A 7,967-nucleotide genomic window follows, 5' to 3' on the forward strand; every position below is an offset into this window, starting at 1 on the left:
TATATAGCGCTTGGCTTCACTGCGACTACGGTGGGAGACGAGGAAAGACCGGTGTGTTTACTGTGTCTAAAAATGTTGGCAGGACAGCATGAAGCCAAATAAATGAAGGCGTCACTTAAAGACATTACACCCCAGTCACGCTGATCAGCCGCTTGAGTTTTTTCGGCAAAAACGTGCCGAATATTGGCAACAATCATACCGCTTTGGTCTATATTTCTTTCTTTTTTTGTTTTCTTAATATTAATAAGGATACAATGTTATGCAGAGGTGTACTTATAACAATTTCATAGACAAATGATACTAATTATAGTCACGGCGGGGGGCGCAAAATGTTTTCTTCTTCCTAGGGGGGGCGTAACAGAAAATAATTGAGAAGCACTGCTCTAGGGGAACCACCTTTGACAACTTTTACTTCTACTTTGCGGACTCTGTGGTCTTGACTAAGAAACGTGTTCATGGCAAGTCCCATAGGCCATTTGTTGTGTTTAGCCTGCCTGTCCTTTATAAGTACAATGGGCCAGATTCACCAATATGTTCTTAAGAATCTTCTTAGATTCTTTCTTAAGTTGTGTTTAAGAAGTTTCTTAAGAAAACCCTACGTCGGATTCACCAACGCGTTCGTAAGCCCCAGAATTGTTCGCAGCTGTGTTCTTAGATTGATGAATGCCATCTGTTCGTAAGTTGAAAGCGCGTGCCAGGTGAGTGTAATTAACATACGATTAGCATAAGTCACCGCCCACTAATGCCCATAAAAGGAACTGCAGCAGGACCGTGTCGACAGAGCAAAAAGCAGCAAAATGCCCAAAGCGAAATGCCCAAAGCTTGCCTCTCCACGCCTGATTTCTGACGCCGTGTTGAACAATCAAGAAAGGATGGCTAACACGCTTGATAAAATTGCCTCAACCCTGATGACTATAGCCAACACGCTTAAAGAAATCAACGAGAATGTAAAAAAATAAGAATGTAAAAAAAAATAAACGTGTAAAACCTGTGCTCGGATTGTGACAATAATGCATTTTATTCACAAACGGGCAATTAATCGCGCTCGAACGTGAACCGCGTGCCTGCAGTCTGGCCCCATCATTGCGTCAGGACGCACATCCTCACGGGGTTGTGGCTCTGTGTCCACATCCAGCGCCCCTTTAACATGCCGATGGTGCGTTCAATGGTGGAGCGACTGCGCGCATGCATCTGATTGAATAAAACTGGGTTGGTCAGTGGTGTCAACAACCAGGGAGCCAGGGCATATCCTCGATCCCCTAATAAAATAAATCAAGATAAAATCAAATAAAAAGACAGTCTTGGCATGGTTTCCAATTTGGTTGATTAATGTTAAGTCATTGGCACATTTACGTAATTTTAAAATTCTCCGTAAATCACCAAAAATAGGAAATAAACAAATAAATAAATAAATATGACAGAATTATCATTGTAATATTGAATTTTATTGAACTGCACAAGAGAAGAAAACACAACCATGCCAACATGTCGGCACTGAAATGTGCGCAAGAGGACTCCTGAGTGTTCGTAGGATTTGTTCTTACCTACGCATAAATCCAGGATAAGAAGAAATTGGTGAATGCCACAATCTTCAAAAAATGTTCGTAAGTGGGACTTAAGAACAAATTTGTTCGTAAGAACGTTTCGTGAATCTGGCCCAATGTCCCCAATTTAAAGATTGGGATGGGGTGCTTGCATTTCCTTCTTGACTGGAGTGTCGCCAGGTACTCTTGGCAGAATGAATCAGCAAGGCTCTGGACTTGCTTCCTTTGACTACTGTAGATCTCTTTGAGGTCAAGACCTACTGAAAGAGCAGAAACATTTTTAGCCTTTGTGTTAGCATAGCAGGAGTGATCGCAATGGGCATGTCTGGATCTGATGATACACAAACGGTTGGTCGTGCATTTATTATCGCAGTAACCTCTGCTATCAACATGACGAGCACAGAGAAACTAAGGGTATGCACTATGAGCAAAATGCTAACTCAGATGTGCTGACAATCCCTATCATTCTTTTCCACTCTCTGCCCGTTTGGGAAGAAAGACTGTCTTCGTTTCTCTTCTTCCATAAGATGGATGGTTCCCTGCGGCCATGCAAAGATTGTTGGGGTCTCAACAAGATCATGGTCAAAAATAAGTACCCTCTTCCTCTCTTGGAGGCTGCATTCAGTCCTTTGCACAAGGCCCGATTCTTTACCAAGCTTGACCTGCAAATGTTGTGTGGACTTACCACAAAAAGGTCACCTACCTCCAGAGTGCCAAACAGCTTAATTCCTGGCAAGTGCGTTGGGCCTTTTTTCTGAGTTGTTTTTAGTTTACACTGATCTACTGGCCTGAATCCTGGAACTTAAAACTAGATGCTTTGTCCTGCCAGTTCTCGGCCTGATCCCTCTGGTTCAGAGCCGGTTCCCATCTTGTCTCCCTCCTGCATTGCGGCTGCAGCCACCTGGTTGGTGGACAAGAAAGTGCATGAGGCAGAGTGGTCTCATCCCAGTTCTGCAGGTAACCCACTCAATCCACTGTTCGTTCCTGAGTCTGTTCAGTCAGAGGTGCTGCAATGTGGCCATTCTTCCCAGCTCAGCTGCCACCCAGGCCACATCAGCACCCTTGGTTTCCTCCAGCACCAATTCTAGTGTCCTTCGATGTCCCAAGACATTAAATCCTTTGTTTCTGCCTGCAAATTACATTCGCGAGGGATCTCCTCAACCCATCGCTGCTTTGTTGGTGCAGCATTACCACAAACGAGTAGCACATCAGGGTCGGCACATCAATAAATGGGCCACCATGTCTGCCCGACTGTGGATTCTGAGAGGAAAAAGACTTATAACAAGCACCATACAAGTGCATAACTTGCAGGAGGTTGAGAGGAGTGGTGGAAAAAAAAAAAAAATGTCTGATTTACCTGTTGATTATCTCACCCAATCCCCTCAATTCACACAAATTGGGCTGGATGTATTTGGACCATGGAATGTCTGCACTCAGTGAACCAGAGCAGGCCTCTCAGAAAGCATGCGCTGGGTCATGACGATAACCCATTTGGCCACAAGAGCTGTCCATATGCAGAACTTCAGTCCTACCTCCAAGACCAAGGTTGCGTTTGGGACTTCAATGTTCCACATTTGTCCCACATGGGTAGAGTGTGGGAAAGAATGCTAGGGATTTTTCAGTTATAATGAATGCATGACTGATCATTCCCGTATCATCAGATCGAGACATGCCCAAGTTGCCCACTCCTGCTATGCTTTAAATGAAAAAAGCTAACTGTGTTACTGCTCTTTCAGTAGGTCTTGACCTCAAAGAGCTCTACAGTAGCCAGTGGAGGCATGTCAAGAGCATTGCAGATTCATTCTGGAGACGATGGTGCCAAGAGTACATAGAAACATTCCAGCTAAGAATAAAATGGCAAGCAGACCATCCCAGTCTTCAAATCGGGGCATCATGTTTATAAAATGGAAAGCTGGGCTAAATGCAACGGATGGCCTATGGGACTTGTCATGGACACGTTTCTTAGTCAAGACCACAGAGTCTGCAAAGTAGAAGTAAAAGTTGTCAAAGGTGGTTCCCCTGGCCTAGAGTGTATTTAAGACCCACATCAGATCTAGTTTTGTTACTTCTGTTGGAGGACTCACCCGTGGACCTGTAAAGTGCCGAAGTTGATTCCCGTGCTCCCTGCAATCTTGGAGGACTGCTTCTGTTCCCGAGATCTCTGCAGTCCAGGGGGGCTGCTTCCATTGGAGGACTCACCCGTGGACCTGTGAAATGCCAACGTCGACTCCCGTGCTCCCTGCAATCTTGGGGGACTGCTTCTGTTCCCGAGTTCTCTGCAGTCCTGGAGGACTGCTTCTGTTCCCGAGCCTCTTGTAGTCCTGGAGGACTGCCTCTGTCTTCCTTGTGTTGTCTGTCCCTGTAAATAAAACTCTTTTGGACCCTCTTACCACCGTGTCCTGGCCTGCACTCGGGTTCTGTTAAAACCACCCGTAACCTAACAGAACACTCTGACCAGTGTGAACCCAGCGGTTTAGGACAAGATGCAGCAGACCCAACCCCTCACCCCTCTTTTTTTTCCCCCGGAGCCAGCGGGAACTCCGCCGCCTGCTTCTCCCCCTTGGGTTTCTTCTGGTTTGTCACAACCCTTCCCACATCCCTGTCACCAACCTCCTTCGTGGTTTCTGTCGTGCCCACCCAGATGGGTCTTGTAGCACCTGTACGCAATTTACATCCTGCCACCTACTTAAGCAGGGTGCGCCTGCCTATCAGTGCCAGAGTGTTGGTTTGATTTATTTTCCTTTGTCGAGTGTTGGTTAGCTTCGTGGAAGTGTTGCGTTGTGGAGTATTGTGGCTTTGCTTGGTCCTTCTTCCCTGCACGTTTGAGGTTTTCACGCTGATTGTTGGAGACGTGCAGAACCTCTTCCCGAGTTCTTTCTCTGCAGTCCAGGGGGAATGCTTCTGTTGGAGGACTCACCCGTGGACTTGTAAAGTGCCAACGTCGACTCCCGTGCTCCCTGCAATCTTGGAGGACTGCTTCTGTTCCCGAGTTCTCTACAGTCCTGAAGGACTGCTTCCGTTCACAAGTTCTCTGCAGTCCTGCTTCTGTTCCCAAGTTCTCTGCAGTCCTGCTTCTGTTCCTGAGGTCTCTGCAGTCCTGCTTTTGATCCCGAGTTCTCTGCAGTCCTGCTTCTGTTCCCGAGTTTCCTGCAGTCCTGCTTCTGTTCCCAAGCTTCCTGCAGTCCAGGAGGACTGCCTCTGGTTCTTTTGAAACCCCGAAACCTAACAAAACCACCGTCAAAGTTAAGTCGAGTTCTATGTAGTATGCTCCGTAAGTCTGGCCTCGATTGGCTGGTAGCCAATATAGATATACAATTGCGCGTATGGAGAGATGCCGCCTCCTCATAAAGCAAAAACACCAAGACGCACCTCCTTGGAAGTGCTCAACGTCCATTTCTTCAACAACCACTTTGGCCTTTTGCCGAATGGTGACAGCAGAGACGCCCCTTCCAGTTGTTCGCTGTTCCACAACCAACTGTTCCACTCGGTCTTCCAGCTCGGGCCACCTTGCTTTGTTCCCGTGGGAACTCAGCTTCGTCTTCCTCACTTTCGTTCACTTTCTTGTTTTCTCCACTTTCTGACCATGGACTCATTTACATTAAAATGTCTTGCTGCTGATCGATTGCCATTTTCAGCTGCATATTTGATGGCCTGCAGTAAGCCTCATACGCGTGTCGCTTGACGGGTGCCATTTTAGGGGGTCCTTACGCATAGGTGTGCCGCTAATCGATGGGCGGGGTGTTTACCATAGTGCACCCACCAAAGGTACAAAGCAGATTTTGGAACTCAGTCCACACACAAGGCATACCATATTATAAGGCACACCGTCGATTTGTGAGAAAATCTCAGTGTTTTAGGTGCGCCGACGTAATAGTTGTGGCTAAATGATGCGTGCACTCACACTTACCCATGCAGACACCTCCTCCTTGTTGGATCGCAATGGTCTCACGTGTGTCACTGCCAATCCGCGTGTTCTCTGAATGAAGACTACAAGAAGAAAAATGCCAATGTCAAAATGTATTTAGCAAATCGAATCAATTCAAGACACAAATATTACAGTGCTCTGGGGCCAGTTCATAACCCTTCAATAACAGTCAATTGTCAGGGCATGAAGTCTGACAACCTAACTATCCACATTTTGTGCAATCACATTTTGACTTTATTGACGTTTGCTCGTGGATAAAAAGTCCGTTTGGGCATTAATGTGCTTTTTTATTCAAAACAGAAGTGATTGCAGCATGATCATATGAAAACTAACGCTGCAATCACATTTAGACTATATTGACGTCTGTTTTGGACGTTTGCTCGTGGATAAAATGTCACTTTGGGTCAGGATACACTTTTTTCTCAAAACAAAAGGTAAATGCAACGAGATCATATGTAAAAAAATGCTGCAATTACATTTAGACTTTATTGACGTTTGTTCGTGGAGAAAACATCACTTTTGGTCAGAAGATAAATTTTTCTCAAAACAGAGGTGAATGCAACATGATCATCTGAAAACTTATGCTGCAGTCACATTATGACTTTTTTGACGTTTGCTCGTGTGGGAGAAAACATCACTTTTGGTCAAGAGACACATTTTTCTCAAACCAGAGGTGAATGCAACATGATCATCTGAAAACTTATGCTGCGGTCACATTAAGACTTTTTTGACGTCTTTCTCGTGGGGAAACCATCACTTTTGGTCAGGAGACACATTTTTCTCAAAACAGAGGTGAATACAACATGATCATCTGGAAACTCATGCTGCGGTCACATTATGACGTTTTTGACGTCCTCGTGGAGAAACCATCACTTTTGGTCAGGAGACACATTTTTCTCAAAACAGAGGTGAATACAACATGATCATCTGAAAACTCATGCTGCGGTCACATTATGACGTTTTTGACGTCTTTTCGTGGGGGGAAACCATCACTTTTGGTCAGGAGACACATTTTTCTCAAACCAGAGGTGAATGCAACATGATCATCTGAAAACTCATGCTGCGGTCACATTATGACGTTTTTGACGTCTTCTCGTGGGGAAACCATTACTTTGGGTCAGGAGACACATTTTTCTCAAACCAGAGGTGAATGCAACATGATCATCTGAAAACTCATGCTGCGGTCACATTAAGACTTTTTTGACGTCTTCTCGTGGGGAAACCATCACTTTTGGTCAGGACACACTGTTTTCTCAAAACAGAGGTGAATACAACATGATCATCTGAAAACTCATGCTGCGGTCACATTATGACGTTTATGATGTCTTCTCGTGGGGAAACCATCACTTTTGGTCAGGAGATACATTGATTTCAAAACAGAGGTGAATGCAACATGATCATCTGAAAACTCATTCTGCGCTCACATTATGACGTTTCTGACGTTTTCTCGTGGGGAAACCATCACTTTTGGTCAGGAGATACATTTATTTCAAAACAGAGGTAAATGCAACATGATCACCTGAAAACTCATGCTGCGCTACATTACGACGTTTCTGACGTTTTCTCGTGGGGAAACCATCACTTTTGGTCAGGAGATACAAGTTTCTCAAAACACAGAGGTAAATTCAACATGATCACCTGAAAATCATGCTGGGGTCACATTATGACGTTTCTGACGTTTTCTCGTGGGGAAACCATCACTTTTGGTAAGGAGATACATTTATTTCAAAACAGAGGTGAATGCAACATGATCATCTGAAAACTCATGCTGCGCTCACATTATGACGTTTTTGACGTTTCTCGTGGGGAAACCATCACTTTTGGTAGGAGATACATTTATTCAAAACACAGGTGAATGCAACATGATCATCTGAAAACTCATGCTGCGCTCACATTATGACGTTTTTGACGTTTGCTCGTGGGGAAACCATCACTTTTGGTCAGGAGATACAAGTTTCTCAAAACAGAGGTAAATGAACATGATCACCTGAAAACTCATGCTGCGCTCACATTATGACGTTTTTGACGTTTCTCGTGGGGAAACCATCACTTTTGGTAAGGAGATACATTTATTTCAAAACACAGGTGAATGCAACATGATCATCTGAAAACTCATGCTGCGCTCACATTATGACGTTTTGACGTTTCTCGTGGGGAAACCATCACTTTTGGTAAGGAGATACATTTATTTCAAAACACAGGTGAATGCAACATGATCATCTGAAAACTCATGCTGCGCTCACATTATGACGTTTTTGACGTTTTCTCGTGGGGAAACCATCACTTTTGGTCAGGAGATACATTTATTTCAAAACAGAGGTGAATGCAACATGATCATCTGAAAACTCATGCTGCGCTCACATTATGACGTTTTTGACATTTCTCGTGGGGAAACCATGACTTTTGGTAAGGAGATACATTATTTCAAAACAGAGGTGAATGCAACATGATCATCTGAAAACTCATGCTGCGCTCACATTATGACGTTTTTGACGTTT

General features: G+C 44.6%; 1 long non-coding RNA gene and 1 pseudogene across 1 annotated transcript; one reads left to right on the forward strand and one right to left on the reverse strand.

Moving 5' to 3' along the window:
• Window positions 1-994: 994 nt before the first annotated feature.
• On the reverse strand, window positions 995-1,726 carry LOC130523741 (uncharacterized). Its single transcript, XR_008949992.1, has 2 exons — window positions 1,545-1,726; window positions 995-1,259 (listed from the first exon to the last, which is right to left on the reverse strand). It is a non-coding gene; the product is annotated as an uncharacterized LOC130523741 (long non-coding RNA).
• A 1,236-nt stretch (window positions 1,727-2,962) lies between these two features.
• Window positions 2,963-7,967, forward strand: part of LOC130523981 (NACHT, LRR and PYD domains-containing protein 12-like) — a 17,137-nt pseudogene continuing 12,132 nt past the window's right edge.

This window comes from Takifugu flavidus, chromosome 4 (assembly GCF_003711565.1).
Source record: "Takifugu flavidus isolate HTHZ2018 chromosome 4, ASM371156v2, whole genome shotgun sequence".
Lineage (NCBI taxonomy): Eukaryota > Metazoa > Chordata > Actinopteri > Tetraodontiformes > Tetraodontidae > Takifugu > Takifugu flavidus.